Source organism: Triticum aestivum, chromosome 5D (assembly GCF_018294505.1).
Source record: "Triticum aestivum cultivar Chinese Spring chromosome 5D, IWGSC CS RefSeq v2.1, whole genome shotgun sequence".
Taxonomy (NCBI): Eukaryota; Viridiplantae; Streptophyta; class Magnoliopsida; order Poales; family Poaceae; genus Triticum; species Triticum aestivum.
Window position 1 is genome coordinate 303864060 of NC_057808.1, and position 25763 is coordinate 303889822.

Here is a 25763-nt window from a genome sequence, read left to right on the forward strand (position 1 = left end):
GGACCATTCCAACAGGATGCTCAGAGGTGGGTGGAGAAAAAGCTCAAAATGCATACTTCCTGCGCTTTCAGAGGATCTAAATCAGTCTTCATCCTTTCGCTTTTCAAAGCCCCTCGCAATAAATATGTAAATTTGTTTCGCAGAAATTCAGAGATTTCGATCTCCTCGAAAGAAAATGAGTTCGATCAGCAACACCGGTCTCCGCAGCACCAGGATAAAGACCTTTTTACCCATAACCTTTCTCTACAGCATTGGAACCAAGATCGGGCTTGGCATAGTTACGAGGTTCCCGTTCTATTTAACTAACACTAACTGAAGCTAACCGGAAGCTTTCTTCTCATGCGACTCTTGGATCGAAAAGAGGCTGCTGAACTGTACCACGGCTGAAACTGCCAGGCACGGACTAAAAGCTTTCAGGGATTCCCGAGTCAAACGACTACCATACATAGCATAGAGCTGGAAGCTGCACTAGTGTACAGAGAAGACTGGATGTGAACACGGGCGGACATTGGCTATGTATGGGGCACTCACTAATCAGTATTAGCAGGAAACAACTAGCAGAAAGAAAGATGAACGCACTTTCACTCCTTTCTCTTCAGCACGTACTCACACGAGGGACTCTCAAATCTCTATTTCAGACCATAATCTTTCGATCCCTTTACCGAAGTGATTGATAGCAGGGCTAAAAAATCATAGGGCTTCTTCTATTTTTAGTGTGAACTCACTTCTATTCTATATCAAGATAGGGGCTTCAGTACTTGGCTGACCGCCCGGTGGAAGACCTGGTTCTACCACACAAGGGCAGCTTTCGTAGTCCAGGATTATTTTCCTCATATGTAATTTCACCTCAATGTGGAAATGTCCGATCTTATTCCAAAATAGAAGGTCTTCATGAAGGTCTGTCTTGTTTCAGGAATATAGGTACCGAAGTTCAATAGCGGTAGGTACCAAGGAGAAGACGATTCAGGGCCGATTGACAAGACTAGCTAGGCTGACCTTCCAGCCATACTCCATCCAATATCGAACGGAAGTGTTGAAGGTTTCATGTGATGCTGACCTCAATGAACCGGACCTCGAGAATTTGTTCATCCCTTCGCTCCGAGGATTGGTCGAGTACTTGGCCACATGCATGAGTAGGCCTGTTGTCGGGATGTCCCATTAAAAAGGCAGGTCCCATATTTGAAATACAAAAATAAGATCAGATAGCGCTCAAGAGGTTTTTCTCCATACGAGAAATCCTTCACTCGCAGGGAATTCAAATAGATGTGTTGAAGATCATCAAAGAAAGGAGAAGACTAAGCAGCTCAATAGGGTCTCGAGTACGACTATAGTACCAAAGCTTGGTGCTTCTACCAGTCAAGCAATTACCACGGGTGTATATTCAATAGAAAGCCTACTTGAGTAGGTCAAACAGCGGGGATCTCTCAGTTCCAATGGCTGGATCTCAGGATCGCGTAGATGGGTAGAAGTAATGGGAAAACGCACCTAAGTTAGAGATTTCAACTACTACGGTAGTGATGGGGTGCCTGTTTACCTAAGTAGGCCTAGTTCTTTCTATAATGAGCATTCGCGTCCGGGGACTTTGATCCAACTTCAGCCGATGGGGAAACGGCAAGGGATGCACTGGTATCTGGACAGGTGATGGACCCAGTAGTAAATATTCCTTTGTGGAAGGCTTTGGTTATACCCGGGTGGCAAAGCGAAGTTTCTGGTGGGTAGGTGTCTAAAACAACCCTCTGCAAGGAAGCACGCCCGTATCAATCCTTTAATTGGAGACTAGACTAGCGTTAGGAAGGACAAAGGAGACAGACAGAATTTACATCAGAAAAAGGACTTTTTGAAGTTTGAGTGAGGATAATTGTCTTAAATTTTGGAGAATCGGCTGAAAAAACGCGGAATTGTCTTCGCCTTTGTAAGCGAAAACGTCCAGTAAAGCCTATCTCACTTTTAGCCTTCATGGTGAATGGCCCACCCTTTCTTTGAACCTTGTCAATGATCGAACGAACTTACCCCGGGCTCTGCCTGCTGTGAAGCGTGCCTTCGTGGGATGCATCCACGGAGGACTCTCTGAAGGATCTGCATCTGGCGGTGAGACGACCATCTATTCTGATGGTGAGTCGTCCACAGGCGAGACGGATTCGTTGTATCAACTACAAGACGGCGGGCTTGGGGGCTGTTCCGATGGCAGCAGTATTCCGGATCTCCTTGAGCCGCCGAGCAGGGTCAGAATCTTCATGGCCGGCACGCAACCTATTCAAGATTCCACAACTGCGGCAGCAATAACCTCCGGGTCAGCAGCAGCCGGGGCAGGAGGCCCAGTGCGCTCGCCGGCTCAGGTGTTGATGGATCTCACGGATAAAATGACCGCTCTGTTAACCGCCGTGGTCAACCCCGCGGATCAAGCTCAACATGAGGCAGAAGTGGCGCAGTTGAAACTAGATATAGTGCAGGCTAAGGAAGATCTGGCAGCGGAAGATGTCAGAAGGACCGCAGAGCGAGCGGCTTTGGACGCTCAGGCTCAGCGGATTCAGGCGCAGACTTTCCGGCTCACGCAGGATCAGAACGCGTCCAATGAGGTCATGAGGAGAAGATACCGGAAGACTCAGTCTCGGCTCCCTCCGGTTTATGATCCTCGAAACCTCTTCCATACACCCGGTGCAGGGCCCAGTAACCCGCCGGAGTTAGACCGGGTTGCGACACCCGGGGTTGGGACGCCGGTTCAACCACATGTGATGGGGCCTCCCCGCACGAATACTGCCCCACCTCAGTATGTCCCAACACCACCAGGTCATTATTCTAACCCGTTGGAGAACATGATCGCTGTGGCGGCACAACTGGCGGCTCTCCCGGTGGAGGGCGACTCTCCGACGGCGGTTGAAACCCGCAGGGTCAGAGAACTTCTTCAGACGGCTTTAGCACAACAGGAGGCATACTCATATAGCCGGGACAGGATTCATTCAACCCCTCGTCCAAGCCGGAGCGCGAGTTATAGCAGGCACATGGACTCAGCGGCCGTTTCAAGCAACGCCCGACGCCATAACCGGCCAGGCGGGCATGACCCGGCGCGCCATGGAGCCTTTAACTTGGTGGATCAAGACAGAATACGTCAAGAGGCTGAGCGGGCGGCTCAGCAGGCGGCTGAGCAAGCGGCTCAGCTGACGGCTTACCAGCCTTATCCGGTTTATCCGACGACTTCTATTGAGGCAGGCGTGGCCACCAGGACCGGAGGTGTCCCCTGTCTGGTGCCGGCTCTACGTAACGAGCGTCTGCCCAAGGATTTCAAGGGACCTAGGAAGGTGCCTAATTATATAGCCAACTTATAGCCCGGGGCATGGATCGAAAGCTACGAGATGGCTATGGAATTACTGGAGGTTAGTGACGCTGCGATGGCCAAGTACTTCACTATGATGTTGGATGGAACCGCCCGCACTTGGTTGAAAGGACTGTCGCCAAATTCCATCAGTTCATGGGCAGAGTTAAAAGCCCGGTTCATTCAGAACTTCAAGGATACATGCAAGCAGGCCATGTCAATTGTGGATTTGACTAGTTGCAAGCAGGAGGAGGGCGAGTCCACAACCCATTGGGTGTGCCGGGTCAAAGCCATAATACATTCGTCTGATAAGATGGATGCCGGCTGTCAGGGATATACCCCGCGGTGTAAACCGGCCAGATGTATAACCCGGCCGGAGAGTGCTGATTCATTGGTGACCCGCCCGGAGCTTGGCGACTCATGGCTAACCCGCCCTGGATTGGCGTAACCCGGCGGGCGGGTCAGACAGAGGATGAGGCCCAAGGCTTAGAAGGCCGGTTCATGTTATGGTGGGCCGGTTTAAGAGGAAAGGTGTAATGAATATTTTCCTTACAGAAGAAGCAAGACTAGGACTCCACTTGTAATAGAGTAATCCTAATCCTACTAGGACTAGTCATTTAACCCGCCCCTTCAACATATATAAGGAGGGGCAGGGCTCCCCAAAGAGGTACAAGGAATAAGAAATAATCTCTAGGGCTAGACACAAAGAGTCGGCTTACCGGCGACTCCCTCGTGATGATAATGAGACCTAGCCACAAACAGCATGTAGGGTTGTTACCGGATGATGTTTCCCGGGGCCCGAAGCTGTCTAAACCCTTGTCTTGTGTTGCGTCTCTCGATTCCGCTCAACCCCTCTCAAGCTACCACATAGATGCGCTGGCCTCACGACTAAGTCCTCACACTAGGACATCTGCCATGACAATTCTACGACAGTTGGCGCCCACCGTGGGGCCCGCGCACGGTGGTGTTGACTTCTTGGAGGGATCTCTTCAGGGGTCGAGAAGCTCCTGATGAGCCGGATAAAAAAAAGCCGGCGCAGAGGATCTATATCATCAGCAGGCAGTTGGAACGGCCTATACAAGGTTTGATTGGATGAGTTAGGGTTTATGGCCGCGCGGCGCCGCAAGTCGCCGAGTCAAAGACAGTCCAAAACTCCGACGCGAGACGATCTGTCAATCGTTGTTTGCACAAAGACGGACAGGAAATCTCTGTTGCAGTTATTCTATCCAAACCATCAAGTTACGTTTGCTGCTCCGCGCCTCCACACGTGATCTGCCGAAGGATCAAGTCCCGAAGTAAACAGTGGTACTACGTCGGTGTTAATTTCTGGCGTAAGGGGCAAGTCAAATAGAAATAGTCATCAAGTACTACTACTACTACATCTCATGTGAAGCAAGCCACGGGCAGTCAACCAAGATAAGCCGCTGAGGAATCTGTCGGGTCACCAGAATTAAATATCAGTATTTGAAGCCTCAAGATTACTCAAGGAAAAAGTGCTAGTTGGAGCACGTTTCGCTAACAAGTGATGGATTAATACCCTTCTGCAAAAGTACTGCTAGTACAGCCTCACGTGAAGTGTCCAAGTAGCCAAGACAAGTTGGCATCATCAGGAAGCAAATCGTGAAAAAAGAAGAAGTCAAGGACGCCAGACGCAGCACAGCTGCATATATTGGGACAGAAGTGCCTGATGCAAACTGTGGCCTCTGCTCCCGTCATATCAAACTCCGCACAAGAGCAAAAGCTGCAGCTCTGTAGATTCATTGGGTCGCAGGCGAAGAAAAAAGAAGGGGGAAAGGAAGGGGACGGAGTCCCTATACAATTTGGCCAGCCATTGTTGTTGTCCGCTTTACCAAAAATCAATCTATTCGGTGCAACACAGACCGATGCAATCACGGACCAAGGTCAGACGAGTACACGCAACTGCGACCACACATCAAACTACATCCATGATGGTGCAGATACTAGATCGATTATGTGTACAAATTGCTGCGCCCGAAAAGAAAAGCAGGATACGTGGACATGGGTTTTTCAAATCCACCACGGCCCGGAGAAGGATGCAGTCATAGCACAGAGCTCGGACCCGAAAGATGAGACGAACGTGGATTTTTGCAGAATAACCGACCCGGAAACGGACTTCGCGAGTCGCCTGAGCCGCCGATTCGCCTGCTTCTGCCGATGGGCCGCTTCGGCCGCGCGGCCTTGCCTCACTTGGGGGCCATCAGCCTAAACCACCAGCTATCTCGCCATGAAGACTTAAGGATCATCTGTCGTCTAGACGAAACAGGTGCTATTTACCTTATTTATTTTCAAGCACATATTAATTCATCCAAACAAAACTACTTTGCCCTGCTATATTTTATATGCAGGAGAATTATCTATTACAAAGTGGTATTACGCCACGGAGATGGAGGCATGCCAACATCATTCGACACAGCTGGTCGTTCTTACTCAACGGATTCCTGCACCGGCTTACAACGCTGTGGTTATCTCTCGCGTCCGCGCCGGCTTACAACGAGGAGGATAACTTACTCGTCCGCACCGGCTTATAATGCCGCGCCCGACTCATCTGGACGACTCATCTGTCTGCTCCCGCGGCCGACTCACCCGGTATTGTTATACCGCGGACATGGAGCACGTGCCAGCATAATTTTCCACTGGCGTTCCTCCGGGCCATGCTGCTCGACGGATACACGTGCAAATCGCCGCCCCCGCTGTTTGGTTTACATCTGTCCGCGCATGCGGCCGACTCGTTGTCCGCGCCGGCTTACAAACGTCACGGCCGATTCACCCGTCCGCACCGGCTTACCACACTGCGGCCGGTTCACCCGTGATTGATTTCAGCTTCATCCGGTGATCATCAAGTCCGTGATGGATAATTTCCGGCCTAACATATCAGGTGAAATCCATCTAAATCTAGTTTGGACACATATTGTTTTTGTCAAAGAACAATTACGTTGGTTTGTATCTTTTTTATATGCAGGACAATTATTTCAAAGTGGCGTTATATCGTGGATGATTGTTCTTGCCGTGCCGCTCAATAGAGGCACCTAAATTGCTGCTCTTGTGGACCAATCTATATCAGCATATCAGGGTCACACCCGTTCATGCAAGCTGTCCAATGGACATATACAAACCGCCGCCATGTGGTCCGGTCTACATCAACATATCGGGCCGCACCTGTCTGCATGAGCTGTTTATTGAGCATGAGCAAGTCACAGCTTGGGTAGCCCGGTTTTCTTTCAAACAAAATGGAGGCAAATTATCATATACTGTCAACCGCCGTCTGCACTGGGTGGTTCCATGGGCAGGCTCACAAGTCGCCGCCACTACAGTTTGGATAACTTCAAATAGCCAGTTGGAAGGAACCATTGGCCGAGTTGCTGACACGGCTCATATGGGATCATTTATAATCTGCCGTAGTCACCTCAACCTTCTGTGGATTCACATCGTGCTATCAATACCAATGATATACAATTTATGCCGGTTTATATCACAGTCAAATATGGAGAATCTCAAGCCAACTCCTCAAGTCACCTTTGAGACTCGGGGGCTACAATGATATGACTCGGTAAATGTTGTCGGTTTTCAGTGAATTCAAGAACCCCAGGACGTTGGAGGGAAAGATAACCCGGTCCCGGAGGCTACTAACATATTGATGAAAATTTAAAGGCCGTCAAAAAATTTCCGGCTTAGAAAGTATATGACAGTTATAAAATCTCGTCTCAATGAAGAAAGTTCTGGGTCATCAGAAAGGATTCCGGTTTAAAATCCGGCTCAAGTGAAGTCAGTCTCACTGAAGCTCTCAAATATCCGGTTTACAATCCGGTTCAAGGGAAATCTGTTTCCTACAAAGCTCTGAAGCTCTCAAATCCGTTTTAAGAATTTCCGGTTCAAAAAAGAATCAATCTCTCGCAAGTTTGAGTTTAAAGGCCGTCAGAAAATTTCCGGCTACAAAGAAAGACTCCGGTTTAAAATCCGGTTCAAGGGAAAATCTGTCTCCCACAAAGCTCTGAAGCTCTCAATATCTGGTTCAAAATCCCGGTTCAAGAAGAATTTATCTCTTGCAAAAAGTTAAAGGTTGCCGAAGAGGACCTGTTAGCATGATGCGCGGTTCAAACATGGGTATCCTGCCTTATGGGCTTATCTTATTGGTCACTTGGGGGCTTGGTCGTATTCGAACCATAGCTACACCTCTTGATCGGCGCAAGGCCACCAGAAGAATCACTTGGGGGCTTGGTCGTATCCGAACCATTGCTACACCTCTTGATAGGCTCAAAGCCAAAAAGAACATTACTTAGGGGCCAAAGAGAGTGTTGTAAAAGAACAACTCAAACATGGGCACCCGTTGAGCACAGCTCAAAATGTTGCTTGGGGATTCTTTGCTGTCGCAATGAACAAAGAATCTACACTTGCAATAGGCTATCAAGCCACGGCTTGGAAGCCTGGTGTATACACCTAAAACCCCGGGTTAACCTGCCTTCATCAAGTAAGTCACTCCGCCCAGGTAAACCTGGTATGACCCGCCAACTTGACAAGTCAATCTCATATGACCCTGAACTTGTCAATGATAAACCGGTGATTGGTTAAGGATTGAGGACCATCTTAAAAGGCTTTGTGAAACGGTTTAACTCAGTGGCCTGGCAGCCCATGAAAAGCCTCGAATTTGGGCCTGGCAGCCCTAAAAAAGCCTCGACTACAAGTTTTCCTTTGCTTTTATTTGTCAATTTTTTCCTTTGATAAAGGTTTTGAGGTAAACCGGCGTCCAATGACCTGGCCTGACTATAAGTCATCAATATAAACCGGCGTTAACTATAAGTCGCCAGGGCGATAATCCGGTGTTTATTTACAACCCGGTACGGTTTTATCACAAACCGGAAAAATATGGGAGGAGTTATCAGTACTCAAGATTTGGGTTATCACCCTTACTACAAAAACTTGGTAAACCAACGATGTGATTCAATGTCACAGATATGATATATTTCATATTTGATTATTCTTAAAGTGCAGCCTTGGTTATAAACCCGGGTTATATGTTGGGCATTATGACCCGTCTGGCGGTAAACGACCAGGACACTTTAAATTTGTTGTATGCAGAAACAGGTTGAATGAAGCATAATTATAAATCACCGGCGTTTATTAACCCGGCCTGGCTTTTTGACTATAAGTCGCTAGTATAACATAAACCGGTGTTTATTAACTCGGTCTGGCTATGGACTTTAAGTCGCCGGTCTATTTTGGATTGCGCCATTCGAATCATGCGCTTATCAATCATTGGATTATTGCCCTTATTGGATACGGCGATGTAAGCCAGCAGTATGAGCCAATTTCTACAGGTATATTTTCCTGGTTATATAAATATGCGAGGTTGGATAACCCGCCCTGGCTTTGACGTTAAGTCGCCAGGGCATATGTTGTTTAAACTTTGTGCAGGATTTGCAGAAATATGACTTATATAAATGATTAAGTTCAAGCTCATTATCAAAATTGATGCTTCAAAGTGATTATCTGTTCTGGATTTTCTCAAAGGCTATAAGCCGCTGGGTTATGAAATTCCGGCTTACAATGAGTGTGCATTAAGTCACCATCGGCCAAGAGCCGCCGAGTATTTGAACTTCGGATCTACTTGTCAACCGATAAGGTATTCAAATTTCTAATAGCCAAAACTTGGCTGGATCTTCATGATGATATTGAATGATTGAGGTTTTTCATACCGGATTATATTATTCAAATCTTGAATAGCCAACATGGCTGGATTTTTATTATGGTTATCAATATTATGATGGAGGTCTTTAAAGTCGCTTCAGCGCAATGGCTATTATTTTATCAATGGATATGATTTATTCTACAATAGATGGAATAGTCCCGAGTCGCTGCAGGCTTACGACCCGGCACTTGGGGGCTACATTATTCAAGTTGAGATTACATCAAATATGCAAGTCTCATGCCGCTGCAAGCATGCACCATGACAGTTGGGGGCTAATGCAAAGTCATTTTTTGCTCACCTTATTGAAAGACCCGACTCATCACATTATAATGAGCCGGCCCTTGGGGGCTACCAATTGCTCCTGTCAAAATTCAAGGTACACAAGTTTTAATCCATTATATTGAAAGATTCATTGCTCGGTTGGTAAAGCACAAAGCTCTTAACCTTGTGGACGTGGGTTCAAGCCCCGTGATGAGAGTTACATCATATGATGTTATTTTCAATGAAGTATACATAAAGTCCCTGCTCAATATTATCTTAGTAAGCCGGCCCTTGGGGGCTACACATTGCTGTTCAAATTTACATGATCATATTTATAAAGTCCCTACTCATTATTGCATAATGACCCGGCCCTTGGGGGCTACACTGGTTGAAGTTTTTGAGCATCAGGCAATTACAAGTCCCAGGTTGCTGCATGCATGACAACCCGGCACTTGGGGGCTACATAATATGGAATATTCAGTTTTTACTAGTGACTGAGATGAACAACATGGATTTCTTCAAAGTGGCAGTAATTATATGGGAACAAGTCTCAAATCATCACTTTGTTCTGTTCAAGACTTGGGGGCTACAGGTAATATGGATATAAGGGAGAAATATCTTCCAATTTTCAGTTTTGAGCAAACCAGATTGACTCGGCATCACCAATCATTATGACCCGGTATCTGCAACAATCATAACCCGGTGTCATCAATAATCATGAACCCGCGTTGGCAACAATCATGAACCGGCGTTGGCAACAATCATGACCCGAAATTATCAGTTTTTTATAACCCGACAATGGTGGTAATCATAAACCGGCAAGTTCTACATCTTCAAGCCGGCTGGATATCAGTTGAATATTTCAGAGACTAATATTTTTGTCAAGTCAGAGCATTGAAGGCCGACTCAAATGGATTATTTCTTATAATATTTCTCTACAACAAGCCAATATCAGCCAATTGGTTATGAAGCTGGTCTATTGACCCGGATTTTTCAGAAGAAGTGCCTGGATTTTTTGCATTGGTAATATTTGAACACATCTGCTAAAGGAGATTTGCTAGGAGATCATGAATGCGCAGCAAGGAGGAAATGACAAGGACTTAAGGATGATCAGGTGCTGGTTCAGGAAAATATTTAACCCGGAGCACTATCAAGTTTGTTCTTGTGTTTATTTTACAGGATCAGTTTAACATGGATAAATCCAAATTAAACTGGGGGCTAATGTCAGGGATATGCCCCGCGGTGTAAACCGAACGGATGTATAACCCGGTCGGAGAGTGCTGATTCATTGGTGACCCGCCCGGAGCTTGGCGACTCATGGCTAACCCGCCCTGGATTGGCGTAACCTGGCGGGCGGGTCAGACAGAGGACGAGGCCCAAGGCTTAGAAGGCCGGTTCATGTTATGGTGGGCCAGTTTAAGAGGAAAGGTGTAATGAATATTTTCCTTACAAAAGAAGCAAGACTAGGACTCCACTTGTAATAGAGTAATCCTAATCCTACAAGGACTAGTCATGTAACCCGCCCCTTCAACATATATAAGGAGGGGCAGGGCTCCCCAAAGAGGGACAAGGAATAAGAAATAATCTCTAGGGCTAGACACAAAGAGCCGGCTTACTGGCGACTCCCTCGTGATGATAATGAGACCTAGCCACAAACATCATGTAGGGTTGTTACCGGATGATGTTTCCCGGGGCCCGAAGCTGTCTAAACCCTTGTCTTGTGTTGCGTCTCTCGATTCCGCTCAACCCCTCTCAAGCTACCACATAGATGCGCTGGCCTCACGACTAAGTCCTCACACTAGGACATCTGCCGTGACAATCCTACGACACCGGCTCTGCAGTCTTAATGTTGGAGAAAAATTGCCGTTTTCAGCCCCTGAAGATGAAGCTTGGGTGGCTCAAGCGCGATTGCAATGATATGGGTACTCTGATGGCAGCTCTGGTCAAGTACGCCGACTCTGACAGTACCAAGGATCCTGAATCTGATGATGAAAAGACAGGGAAGGGAAAGAAGAATGGCAATGGCAAGGGCCCTCAGCATAACCCGGCAAATCAAGGGGGTAATAAACGTAAGGCTGATGGTAGCTTGGAGTTTGTGGCTAACACCAATGGGCAGGGTAACAATCAATGACACAAGGGGAGACCACCTTCCCGGTCCGGCGGGTCAAGCCCGACGCTTGAGCAGTTACTGAATGAGCCCTGTCCAAGGCATTTCACTCAGCAGAAGCCGACCACTCATCTCTGGAAGGACTGTACGATCATGAAGGCTTCAAGAATTCCAACATGTTCGACGGTAATCATGGACAGGGCGGCGGTTCAGGTGGAGGCGGCTTTCATGGCCCGGGCGGCGGTTCAAATTCCAATTTTCATAGTTCTCAGGGTAATCAAGGTGGTCACAACCAGCAATCTGGCCAGGGTGGTCAGCAGCAGTAGGGTGGATACCAGAGCCATCCAAAGCAGCTGAATAGTGGGCAATATCATGTTTTTACCACCATTTTGTGCAAGCGGGACCAGAAGCTTCATAAGAGGGTTGTGAACGCCGTTGAGCCGGTAGTTCCTCGTTATTTGAGATGGTCGGAGCAGCCTATTCTGTGGAGTAGGGAGGATCACCCTCCCCGGGTTGATAATCCGGGTCACTTGGCCTTAGTGGTGGCACCTCAGGTTGGTGGATACAAGTTCACGAAAGTGCTCATGGATGGAGGCAGCAGCATCAACATCCTCTATTATGAGACTTTTCGTCGCATGGGGTTAACTGATAAGAGTCTCAAGACATCCAACACTGTTTTTCATGGAGTAGTGCCTAGTAAGTCGGCATACCCAGTGGGTAAGATTGAGCTAGAAGTAGCCTTTGGGGACGAGTATGATTCCAGAGCTGAGAAGCTGACTTTTGAGGTGGTCAAAATCAAGAGCCCGTATCATGCCCTGTTTGGACGGCCGACTTATGCAAAGTTTATGGCACAGTCGTGTTATGTTTACCTGCAGCTCAAGATGCCGGGTCACAAGGGCACCATCACAGTACATGGGAGTCGGAAGATAGCCTTGGAATGTGAGGAAGGCGATGCTGCTTACGCTGAATCTGTTTGCGCAACAGAGGAGTTGAAGTTCTATAAGGACAATGTTGACCCCGCGGATATGACATCTTTGAAGAAGCCAACCACAGAACATGAGCCGATGATGAAATTTAAGTCGGCCAATGACACCAAGCTTGTTGATTTTGTTCCAGGCGACTCATCTAAGCAGTTCTATATCAGTGCTAATCTGGATCCCAAATAGGAAAGCGTGCTCATCGAGTTCGTCCGTGAGAACCGGGACATCTTTGCATGGAAACCTTCTGACATGCCGGATGTACCGAGAGAACTCGCTGAGCACACTCTCAATATTGATCCCAAATTTAAGCCGGTCAGGTAGTTTCTTCGGCGGTTCAATGAGGAGAGGCGTAAAGCCATTGGTGAGGAAGTGGCCCGGCTCTTGGCGGCCGGGTTCATTGTTGAGGTTTTTCATCCAGAGTGGTTGGCTAACCCGGTGCTTGTGGTTAAAAAGAACGACACTTGGCGTATGTGTGTGGATTACACAGACTTAAACAAGGCTTGCCCGGCTGATCCTTTTGCTCTCCCTCGTATTGATCAAATCATTGATGCTACGACGGTTGTGAGCGTTTGAGTTTTCTGGATGCTTATTATGGTTATCATCAGATCATGCTTATTATGGTTATCATCAGATCAAGATGGCAGTTAAGGACCAGGAGAAGACAACTTTTATTACTCCGTTTGGAGCCTTCTGCTATGTGTCTATGCCTTTTGGGCTTAAAAGTGCCCAGGCGACTTATCAGCAATGTGTGTAGAACTGTCTTCACAATCAGATTGGGCGCAATGTTCATGCTTATGTGGACGACATTGTGGTAAAATCCAGAAAGAAGGAGACCTTGATAGATGATCTGAAGGAAACCTTTGATAATCTCCGGGTCTACAAGATGATGCTTAACCCGGCCAAGTGCGTTTTTAGAGTGCCGGCAGGCAAGCTTTTGGGTTTTCTGGTTTCTAACAGAGGCATTGAGGCTAACCCGGAGAAGATCAAGGCAATCACCTCTTTGGCTAAGCCGGCGTGTATCAATGATGTTCAGCGTCTGGCAGGTCGTATTGCTGCTTTAAGCTGGTTCATAAGCCGGTTAGGTGAGAAGGCCATACCGCTGTATCAGATGATGAAGAAGACGGACGACTTTGTCTGGAGTGATGCTGCTAACGCTGCCTTTGAAGATTTGAAGAGACAGTTATCTCAGCCGCCGGTCCTTGCTGCTCCCATTGATAAGGAGCCCTTATTGCTATATGTGGCTGCTAACACACGTGCTGTCAGTGTTGCCATTGTGGTGGAGCGCAAGGAGGCTGGCAAGGAACATCCGGTTCAACGGCTGGTTTACTACATCAGTGAGGTGCTTATTGAGTCTAAGCAAGGATATCCACATTGGCAGAAGCTTGTTTATGGGGTGTTCATGGCAAGCCGGAAGCTTAAGCAATATTTCCAGGGTCATCCCATCACTATGGTCAGTTCTGCTCCTTTGGGAGACATCATTCAAAACAGAGAAGCCACAGGACGAGTCGCCAAGTGGGCCATTGAACTTCGGCCGCATGGTTTAAAGTATGTGCCACGCACGGCTATCAAGTCTCAGGCATTGGTGGATTTCATCAATGATTGGACAGAACTGCAGATGCCTGAAGAGAAGCCAGACAACACGTATTGGACTATTCATTTTGATGGGTCCAGGCAATTGGAGGGCTCGGGGGCTGGAGTTGTGTTAGCTTCCCCTCGAGGTGACAAATTTTGTTACGTGCTACGGTTGATGTTTCCCTGTACTAACAATGCAGCTGAGTATGAGGCCTTACTCCATGGTCTTCGAATGGCTAAGGAGATGAGCTTAAGCCGGGTAAGGTGTTTTGGCGACTCAGGTTTGGTGGCTCAACAAGTATCAGACAAGTGGGATTCCAAGGATCCTCTCATGGCGGCTTATCGCCGTGAAGTTGATGCCATTGCTGGACATTTCAAGGGTTACCAAGTGGAGCACATTGACCGCAGAAAGAACGAGGCGGCTGATGCCTTAAGCCGGCTGGGCTCTCAGCGTAAGCCAGTGCCGCCTAATACTTTCTTGAATATTCTACATAAGCCTTCTATCAAGTTACCTACAGAGGAAGACTTGGATGTTCCTGACCCAGAAGCACAATTGGTGGCGGCTCTTCACGTCATCCCAGATTGGACAGTGCCATACTTGGCTTACATGACCCGGGGCGAGTTGCCTGAGGATGAAACCTTGGCCAGACAGATAACCCGGTGGTCTAAGTCAATGACAATTGTCAATGGCGAGTTGCATCATCGCAACGTCAATGGAGCGTTTCAACGTTGTGTCTCTCCTAAAGAAGGCCAAGAAATTCTACGTGAGATTCATGAAGGGGATTGTGGCCATCATGTCGGGTCAAAATCCCTTGTGGCCAAGGCTTTTCGTCATGGATTTTATTGGCTGACGGCTCATGCTGATGCAGAAGACCTGGTCAGTAAATGTGACGGTTGTCAGAAGTTCTCAAGACGTGCTCACGTGCCGGCTCAAGAATTGAGGATGATTCCAATTACCTGGTCGTTTGCAGTCTGGGGGCTTGACATGGTTGGGCCTTTCAAAAGGTCCAAAGATAAAAAGACCCACCTTTTGGTGGCGGTTGACAAATTTACAAAGTGGGTTGAGGCAGAGCCGGTTAGTAAGTGCGATGCAGCCACGGCGGTCCAGTTCATGAAGAAGGTGATATTTTGCTTTGGCTTTCCGCACAACATTATAACTGACAATGGTACTAATCTGTCTAAAGGCGCCATGGAAGAATTTTGTCAACGTGAACATATTCGACTTGATGTTTCATCAGTAGCTCACCCCCAATCCAATGGTCAAGCTGAGAGAGCCAATCAGGAGATCTTGAAAGGCATCAAGCCCCGGCTTTTGGTACCCTTGCAACGGACGCCGGGTTGTTGGGTTGAGGAGTTACCCTCTGTGATATGGAGCATCAACACTACTCCCAACAGGTCTACGGGTTATACACCTTTCTTCATGGTTTACGGAGCTGAGGCGGTTCTCCCCAGCGACATCCGTCATGACTCGCCCCGTGTGGCGGCTTATGTTGAGGCGGACAATGAACAAGCGCGTCAGGATGCACTTGACCTATTAGATGAAAAGCGTGACTTGGCAGCAGCTCGCTCGACGATTTACCAACAGGACTTGCGCCGCTATCACAGCCGCCGGGTTAGGTCCAGAACCTTTCAGGAAGGTGATTTGGTGCTCCGGCTCATCCAGGATCAAACTGATGCGCACAAGTTATCCCCACCCTGGGAAGGGCCCTTTGTGGTTAGCAAGAACTTGAACAATGGGTCATACTACCTTATCGATGTTCGAGAGCACAAAGACTCACGTAAGTCGGAGGAGGAGACCCGCCGGCCGTGGAATATCGCTCATCTTCGGCCTTACTACACTTGAGCTACCGGCTCTCATGATGTACATATTTTGATGATGTATATATTATGATAAATAATAAAGCAGGACCTCTGTCCTTTTTTCATTCTTAAAGGTAATATGTCATTGCCATTTTTATTGTCATTTCACATGATCACTTGGGGGCTGATCGTATCCGAATCTAGCTTGACCCGTTTGATCCGGCTTATAATCGTATTCGAATCTAGCCGTTAAACCTTATGATCACTAGGGGGCTTCCTGTTCAAACATAGGTCGTATTCGAACCAAAGAGAACATAGCTATCGGTACCCTTTTGATTGGCACACTGCCGAGCTCACTAGGGGGCTTCTTGATCGTATTCGAATCATAGCTCAACCCCTTTTGGGAACCGACTTTGATCGTATTCGAATCAGAGTCGTTAAAAAAACTCTCAAGGTCATTAGGGGGCTTCCTGTTCAAACATAGGTCGTATTTGAATCAAAGAGAACATAGCTGTCGGTACCCTCTTGATCGGCGCAACGCCAAAGCCACTGGGGGCTACATGATCGTATTCGAATCCTAGCTTAACCCCTTTGGAACGGTTTACTGATCATATTCGAATCAGAAGCCTTGACTTTTCTATATTCTATTTGGTTTAAATTTTCTTTGAAAACAACCTTTATTTGACTTGAGACTTTTTTTGAGATTTAAAAAGTACAAGTGTGGTTAATTTTAACCCGGCTTGATATTGACTGATAAGTCGCCAATATATGAGAATCGTCATACCTTTGGAAATATTGGTTTCCGGAGATTGGGTTATCACCCTTACTATCCGGGTCATATAAACCGGCAAGTGCAAATTAACATATCACAGGTATAAGATTATAGTTGTATTTCAACATATTATGTTACAACAGGCTTATTCGTGATTCTTTTTCTATCTTAATGTATCAAACTGTTATGACCCGCTTTGCGGTAAGCCGCCAAGGGATCTTGTGATATATTTCTATGTGCAGGACAGTTAAAAGACTTGGTCAAGCATAAGGAAAGCAGATGAAAAGTATAACATGGGTGAATATAACATGGCGGCTTAATAGTACTAAGCACCAAACACGTGCACGATGGCACGGCCAAATCAAAGTTATTTCTATTCTATTACATGACTCCCCGAGTCCAAATGATTCATATTGTTTTTTAGCACACCACAGGTATGAGCCGCCACAGCAGTTTAGCTCTCATGTTGGCCTGACGCATCCGGGTTAGCCCTCTCCGCTTCTTCGCCTGTTCCCTTTCCTGGAAGGTTTATGAGGACCAGTCAATGTTGTTCAAAGCTTCAAATTCAGCTTCATCATCAACTAGTCCGGCTGGGTCAACTTCAGGGGCGAAGGTATGCTTACGGAGTGGGGGGATCAGACTAGTCACTTTATAGTGAGGCGTTGGAATTCTCCGGTTCTCTACATCATAACCCGCCTGGTACTTGGTGAGATCCACTTCATCTGCTATCAGGGTGGCCACGGGGCGTATCTCCTTTACACAAGCGGCAAAATCTTCCTGATCAAAGGAAGTACCATCCTCCTTCAGGCTTGGATAGCCAATAGCGATGTCGGCCGGGTCTAACTCTGGTAGCCAAGCTTTGGCCCGGCTTAAAGCATTCACCGCTCCGGCTCTCGAAGCTGACCGCCTTAGTTCGTTGAACCGTTGGGGCAGCACAGAAAGCTTCTTTAGTACATCCGCCAGAAGGGTAGGCACTTCATTTGACAGGGCCACTGTGGCTAAGGCACGCTGAGATCCGGTGTAGAGTTGTTCCACCAGCGTATAAACCGCCTTCAGCTTTGTCAGCATGTTTTGGTTAAGATTTGAACTCCTGGGGCCTGTATTACAATGTCAGGTGAGTTAATGACGATTTATATGCTCATTCGAAAGATTCAAATAGTTAACACTTACAGGGCGACTTACCAAAGATTGCTGAGACCATCTGAGATATATGGCATTTTAAGCCAGATAATTCGACAGTCGCCTCTGAAAGAGCCACCTCTGCTTTTTCAGCCTGATTGGTCAAGGCGATCTTTTCATCAGCCCAGGCCTTCTTATCCACTTCAAAGCCTTTTTCAGTTTTTCTTGTTCAGAAACACTGAATTCGAATTTGGAGTTGGCTCTTTGGGTTTCAGTCTCCTGTGCTTCCAGGCGGTTCTTCAAATCAGATACTTCTGATTCAAGTTGACTAGTGCTGGCCTGTACAAATACTGGGTCAAAATATGGATTATCATGATGCAATATTAAAGTCCCAAGCCTTTTGCAAGCAATAACACTTGGCACTTGGGGGCTAATGTATACTGAAGAATTTTTGCTTAAAAGTGGCGGTTCATGACAGTAAGTCCCAAGCACTTTGCAAGCAAGAGTACTTCGCACTTGGGGCTAATGCATATTGCAGTTCAAATCTTTTAAGTACTTTATTCTGTACAACCATATGAAGGACTGGTTCAACCATGCTGATTAAGCCGGCCCTTGGGGGCTACGGAGTAAGCCATTTTTCTTACATATTTTTCAAATATGTTACTAATGTTGCTAAGTTTGTTTCTAAGTCTACAGCGTATTAATCATAAGCAATAGACTTGGGGGATGGCATAGTAAAGATAAATAAGTACAGAGAAAGGATTGTACCTCAAATTTCTGGTGCATCTTCTTCACCATGTTAATTTCAATGTCACGGCTGCTGTGTACTTGACTCATGTAGCCGGAAAAGACCTCTCCAATACTCAGGTGAGTATAGTCAGTGACATCAAGTTTGACCCGGTGGTGTTCCAGAAGCTCCTCCTTGGCGGAGCACTTGGCCAGCACGGTTGGCCTCCCCGGCTCAACAAAGCTGGTTCCGGTGATCTCGACATCAGTATTCTGAGGATCATCCGTCCTGACCGGGCTAGGAACTTCCGGGTTTTCCGAGCTATCAACGGCTCGTTCAGCAGGCGGGTCAGTAGTTGGAGTTGGTGTGTCTTGAGCTGGTTCAGGCGGCGGCTCATGAGTTGACGAGTCAGGCGCAGCTGTTCCAAGTTCTGGCCCCATTACGACCGTTTCTTCAGCCGGCTTGTTCTTCTTGACCCTTTTGCTGGGCTTGGCTTGTCCACTGCATAAAATCAAAAGGTTAGGGCAAATACAACAAATTGAAATGAATACAGGATAAGCAGATTGTCATTACCCTGGCGCGGTCTTAAAAGCCGGCAGATTGGACTGCATTGACTCGCCAGAGGAAGGGGAAGTTTCCTGATAATCCGAGTCAAAAGAATTGAGTGGTTGACGAGTGAGACCCGCCAAAGGATAAAGGAGAGTTAAATCAGAGGTGACCTCGTTTCGACGCTTCCTTGGGGTGTTTGTTAAGCCGGAGGAGAGCTCCGCATCTTTGCTGGTCCTGGTCAGCCTCCGGCTCTCATGAATCTGTCGCTTCAAAAGAAATTGAGGATCTTGATAAGCTAAGGGATGTGAAAATCTTACTTTTCGGGTTACTCTGCGGATTTTCTGTCTTGGCAAAGGCTCGGAGTCGGAGGAAAGGATAGTTACCTCTTCAACCTTGCTATGGCTTGCTCATGTGTCCTCCTGCTGATAATCAGTGTCAATAAGATGGTTAAAAAAGGAGCCAAGAGAGTCAAGGGCTACCTCCGACTCAGAAGAATCTTCTAGCCGAAGCAAATCAGAGGCGGTGGCTTTCTTGCCCTTCTTCTTGGCAGCCTCTTTTCTGGCGGCTTTCTTGGCCTTCCTGGCTTTCTTTGCAGCTTCATGGTCATATTTAACCTTCCAAAATTTGTCACTCGCCTGTGAAAGTGAGAAGAGGTATGAGTATGGGTAAAACATCAAAAAACCAAAGTAATTTATTCAGATGGGCGGTTTACCTTTGGAGCCGGGTTAGCCTCGCAGAAGGGGGCTAGGCCCACCTTACCACAATCAGCTAGGCTCTCGTTCAAAAGGGACTTTGTCATATCATTGATGACATCTTCAGGCAAGTCATCAGGGCTGTGTCGTAGAGGGTCATCCTTTTTGCCTGTGTAGGAACACATCAAGCCGGGGCGGCGGCTCAATGGAATGACCCGCAGGCCAGCCAAACCCGGACTAAGTCGATGCCAGTTAACCCGTTCCCTAGGAGAGCTTTGATCTCAGCTAGGGTGGGGGCGAGTGTTTTGCGCTCGGCGGCTGTAATCTTGTCAGGAAGTGGATGGTTGGGCCCAAGATGTAGAGCACGAAAACCGGGCAGAGGGTTCTCACCAGCCGGAGAGGTGTCTTGGTAGTAAAACCATGTCTGATTCCAGTCTTTGGGATGACTCGGCGGGTTGGCATAAGGAAAAATTGCGTCTCTCCGACGTTGGATTCAGACACCACCAAGTTCCAAGCTTTGGCCATTGGCACACTCATTCTAGCGATTCAAGTAAAAGAGCTCTCTGAAGAGTAATATGTTGGGTTCTTCTCCAAGATATACTTCACTGAACACTTGAAAATTGCAAATATTAGACACGGAATTGGGTCCGATGTCTTGAGGACGGAGGTCAAAGAAATGCAGGACGTCTCTGAAGAATTTTGAGCCGGGTGGTGAAAAACCCCGGTTCATGTGATCCGTGAAAACAATAACTTCCCCCGCTTTGGGCTGAGGAATTTCTTCCTCCGGATTAGGAGCACGATAAGACATGACTTCCTTCTTCGGCAGATAGCCGGTCTTTACAAAATCATCCAGCGTATTGTCTATGACGATGGATTTAACCCAGTTGCATGTAGTGGGTGCTTTTGGTGCCATTGTGATGAAAGCCTAAGACAGAGTAAAAATTCCCGGTTCAAATTTAAGCCGGAGAGAAATATTTCAATGCATATTCAAGATGGCGGCTTATAAAGGGGCCTAATGGTATATGGCTAATTATGTCAGATTATTTAAGCCGCTATGAGCAGTTAAATTATTTAAGCCACCATGAGCAGTTAAGTTATTTGAGCCGTCATGTGTGGTTGAGGTTATTTATTGAGCATTACAATTAAAAGCCGGTGGTATGAGCCGCCATGGCTAGGTGGATCTATCAAAACACAGATGTTGACTAAGTGTCACAAAAACAGGTTTCCAGATTGCAATCATTATTTTGGATCAACGGTTGCTCAAAAAAGAAAATATTCTAGATCTAAAAATGAAGTACAGAGGAGTTCATCAGTTCTAAAGAGGCCTTTGTATAAGGAAAGGGGATCTACTAGCATCTGAAATGGATGCGAAACAACTACCGCATAAGTTTCATACCTTTTTTAGATCAAAAGAGGTTGCGGTGGAGAAACTACGAAGAATCTGTGATGAACAGCGAAGAACGCAGAAGAACTCGCAAACCCTAATGTGGATCTAAGGTGCGGAGAGGCAAGGACTTACGGACGCAGATCTACTGCGGAGGGTCGCCGCCGTTTTCTGGACAAGCTCAGGTTGATGCAGCGGCCGGGGTCGAGGAAGACGAAGTGCGCTGCGGCGGCGGCGGAGCTCGAGCAGCAGTAGGGTCGCGAGAGGAAGAAGACGATGGAAAGGGGGAGAATGAAGAAAGACCAGTCGTGACTATTTATAAGGGAAGGACTGATAAGTGGGCGCGAAAAACGAGGAGGCCGAAAAATTATGGGTATCCAGCTTGCCAGGACGCCTCGATTCTCGGGATGGTTATTAAAGATAAGGATCCGTTGAGATATATTGGATAAAGGATGAATTAATGACAGATGATGTCATGGCGGGTTATTGCAAATCTAGAAGATGACGTCATGGCGGGTTACAAATTTCCGTGCAAGAAAGAGCAGAAGATTTTTTCTAAGTGTTGAAGATTGACATGAACCAGTTCAAATCAATCTGGGGCCTAATGTTAGGGATATAACTATTGGTATGACCCGCCCAGGAGGGGCCGGGTTATACCTACGACGACTCAAGAAGCCCAAGACGACTCTTGGAGATGGCGGGTTAGTTAAGGGCCCAAGGCCCGAAGGGCGACTTAAGGCCCGTAGAGATAAACCGCCATATGTGTGTAAACTTGTATTATAAGGCAGGAATAGAGAGAGACCAAGCCGGACACTATTTATGAGCCGGCCGGGACTCTATGAGCCGCTGGGCGTCGACCTCTGTATATAAAGGGATGACTCGGCGGCGGTTCAGGGTAAGAAACATCAGATCGAGAGCTAGGTCAAGCGATTCCGCTCCCTAGTTATCGAGCCATAAGCAATCCCACCCAAAACTGGATCGTAGGCTTTTACCTTCACCGTAAGGGGCCGAACCAGTATAAACCTCGTGTCCTTTGTCCCGATTAACCCCTTTAAGCTTCCTAGTTGCGATGGCTCCACGACTAAGTCCTTTCACTAGGACATCTGACGTGACAATTCCATGACAATACCAGCAGGATAAGAGTAATGGAAACATTAATCACCATTGGGCAGATAAATTTAATGCCTGGGTGGAGATATGGAGTCTACTAGAAATTAGGATGTCAGGAAGGAAATTCACCTAGGCTAACAACCAGGAGAATAACATTATGTCTACAATAGATAGGATCTTCTGCACCACTGAGCTGGAGGCTATTTTCCCATTATGCACTTCTCAAGCTCTTCCTAGAACTGGGAGTGATCATACCCCCCTCCTATGGGACTCTGGCTTGGGAAGCAGCCCTAGGCCCTCTGGTTACAAGTTTGAAAAATGGTGGTTATTACATAGTGATTTCAAAGAGATGGACATTAAAAACTGGACTGCTCCAGTCAATAAAGTTAAGCCAATAGATATTTGGCAGGAGAAAGTTAGGAGATTTAGGAAATTTTCCAAAGGTTGGAGTAAGAATGTAGAAGCAGAAATTAGGAAGAGGAAAATTGCTCTCACAGAAGAATATGATGAGCTTGATATCAAATCTGAAACAGCTTGTCTTTCTGATGTGGAAAATACTAGGATGAAAAACATTTTGCTAGAGCTTCAATTTATCTGGACTAAAGAAGAGACCAAAGCTAGACAAAGGTCTAGAGATAGAGATATTCTAGAAGGGGATAGAAACACCAAATACTTTAATGCAGTAGCTAATCAGAGGAGGAGGAAGTCTCTCATTCATTCCCTTGATGGTCCTAATGGTCCCACCTCTGACATCAAGGAAATGTTAAAAATAGCCTCTGGCTTTTATAAAGAACTCTTCAAAAAGGAAGATAGAGGGGGTTTCAGTCTGGGTTAGGATTTTTTCTCTTCTGAGGGAAAAATCTTTGAAGACAATAATGAGTCTCTTCAAGCCCCCTTTACTGAAAAAGAGGTAAAGAAGGCCATCTTTGGTTCATACTCTGAAGGAGCACCTGGTCCATATGGCCTCTCTTTCCTCTTTTTGCAAGAATTTTGGGATGTCATCAAACAAGATGTTATGGCTCTATTTGATGACTTCCATGCAGGCAACCTAGATATATATAGACTAAATTTTGCCATGATTACCCTCATCTCTAAAGAAGAAGATGCCACCAACATGAGAAAATTTAGGCCAATTAGCTTGCTGAATTGTATTTTTAAAGTTTTTACAAAAGTTTTGACCAATAGGCTTGCTGTTGTTATGAACTTCCTCACTTCTAGTAACCAGTCAGCTTTCATTAAGGGGAGGTATATCCTTGAAAGTGTGGTGACTGCGCATGAGGTGTTACATTCTACTTTTCATGCTGACAACTCAGGACTAGTGCTTAAACTAGACTATGAGAAGGCCTTTGACAAGGTCAATCTAGATTTCTTGTTAGAGATCCTTCACAAAAGAAACTTTGGTCATGTATGAATCAAATGGATTCATCAAATCACACACATGGGCTCTGTGGGGGTCAAAGTGAATGGGGTGGAAAGTGACTTCTTCATTACCAACAAAGGGCTAAGGCAAGGAGACCCTATATCCCCCCTACTTTTTAACATTGTGGTAGATGTTTTAACTAGAATGCTCATCAAAGCAACCTCTCATGATCTAATAAAAGGGCTCTGCTCTGACTTCATCCCTGGAGGGGTGATATGTCTGCAATATGCAGATGATACCATCCTATTCATGGATGAGGATGAATCTAAAGCAGCTAACCTAAAAAAGATCATGACCTGCTTTGAAAGAGTTTCAGGTATGAGAATAAACTATGCTAAGAGTGAACTTATTCCTTTAGGTGTTGAGGGGGATGGTTTAACCCCATTTGTTAGTATCTTTGGATGTACTGTAGGTACATTTCCAATAAAATACTTAGGAATTCCATTGCATTATGACAAACTGAGGAGGGAAGATATTCAACCCCTCATTGATAAAATTCTGAAAAGGATGGCTGGTTGGAGAGGAAAACTGCTTTCCTACTCTGCTAGACTAACCCTCATCAAAGCCTGTTTGGCTAGCATCCCTGTGTATCTGCTGTCCTTCTTTAAGTTTCCTAAATGGGCACTAGACTTGATTAATAGTCAGCTTGCTCACTGTTTATGGAGTGACTTTGAGGGGAATAGGAAACTTCATCTGGCCAATTGGCATTTGGTCTGTATGAAAAAAGAACATGGAGGGCTAGGGGTCCCTAATATTAAAGAGCTCAACTTATGTTTGTTACGCAGCCGGGTCAAGAGATATGCCCAAGATGAGGGCAAGATCTGGAAAAACATCATAGATAGAAAATATATTAGGAACTCTCCTAACATATTTGCCTGTAGACCACAGGCTTCCTCTAAGTTTTGGCAAGGGGTCATGTGGGCTGCTAAAGCGCTTAAATTTGACTACAGATGGGTGGTGGGGAATGGGAGGAAAACCAGATTTTGGGAGGACATATGGTTTGGCACCTCCCCCTCTCTGTCCAGTTCTGGCCACTATATTCTATCTGTCATCAACAGTGTGTGGCAGTATCTGATGTTTGGGATGGGAATAGTATCAAGCTTACCTTTAGGAGGGTCTTTTCCCCTGCTATGATGGAAGAGTGGTACTGCCTTGAGCAAATTATAAAAGAGACTGCCCACACTGGAGATGAGGATGCTATGATCTGGCAATATGAATCCAAGGGGTTTACTCCTCCAGTTCGCTGTATGTCATTATTAATTTTAGAGGAGTGAAACCTGTCTTTATACCTTCAGTTTGGTCTATTGTTGTGCCACCCATAGTTTAAGTTTTCCTCTGGTTACTAGCACATAATAAACTGATGACTAAAGACAATTTGCTTTAAAGGGGGATTGACAAAACTCCAGAGTGTTTGTTCTGCTCTGAACAGGAAACGGTAGACCACTTGTTTTTTGGTTGTGTGGTAGAAAAATACACCTGGAGCGAGGTTTCCTCCTTTTTCTCTATTGATTTAGGGTCTAGTTACCTCTTCATTGCTAAATTTTGGCCTGCAATTAAAAAACATGAAGTGTTGAATGCTTTTTGTGCTTATGTATTGTGGAGCCTATGGAAAATTAGGAATAAACATGTCTTTGATAATGATGTCTGGTCTGACATTAAGCAGATCTGGTGGCTGGTCTGGAGGACCCTCAAGAGGTGGATGGTTCTATACTCAAAGGACTCGTGGGAGAAAATGCAGAAGATACTGCACTGGATAACCTGCATCCTCAAAACACCCCTGCAGCTGACTATGGGATGAAAATGGATCGGGTGGACACTGGAGGTGTCGCACCAACCCCTTTTCTTTCCAAGCTGGCTTTGGGGATACGCAAGGACTACTTCAGGAGCCCAGGCAGCTCAAGACCAAGCGGGACGCCAGAGAAAAAGCTAGCCCAGGCAAACTCATGCCCTGCCTCGCCACTCGACTGACCTGGCACACCAACGCAACCTTTCAAGAAGATGAGGGGGGACATCCTGGATCAGATCAAGGAGGTTCGCCTAATGCTTGCTGCTGAAGACAAGAAGATGCTGGCTGATGCGGGTGGACCGCGCCCCGCTGTGACCCTGGGTGACTACGATGCTTAGTTAACTCCCTTTACATGCTCTAGGTTCTCTTCTTCGGAGATGTAACGCACGCATTGGTTGTGGGCCTTTTTGCTTCTTGTCTTTTTGAACATGCAGTACAGCATACTGTTCTCGGTTTCATTTTTCATTAAG